Source organism: Dipodomys ordii, unplaced genomic scaffold (genome assembly GCF_000151885.1).
Source record: "Dipodomys ordii isolate 6190 unplaced genomic scaffold, Dord_2.0 Scaffold66, whole genome shotgun sequence".
Taxonomy (NCBI): Eukaryota; Metazoa; Chordata; class Mammalia; order Rodentia; family Heteromyidae; genus Dipodomys; species Dipodomys ordii.
In genome coordinates, this window is record NW_012267282.1 from 3,930,351 (window position 1) to 3,930,661 (window position 311).

A 311-nucleotide genomic window follows, 5' to 3' on the forward strand; every position below is an offset into this window, starting at 1 on the left:
CAGACCCACGGGGGGACAGACCCACGGGGGAGCAGACCCGGGGGGGGGAGGCGCAGGCCCACGGGGGAGGCGCGGCCGCAGCCCCGGGACGGTCTTTCAAGGCGGCTCGGGGTTTTCGGGGCTGCGGCGGGCAGGGGGACCCCGCGGGTCTCCCCGCAGCAGGAAGCCGCACACGCACTGGCGCCCGTCCAGCACAGGGGTCGGGGTACCGAGCCCCTGCCAGCCTAACCCCGGGACCCACCTGAGCGCGCGTCGGGCCGCCGCGCACCGGAGGGCAGACAGCGCGGCGTCCGGGTGCGAACCGCGCGGGG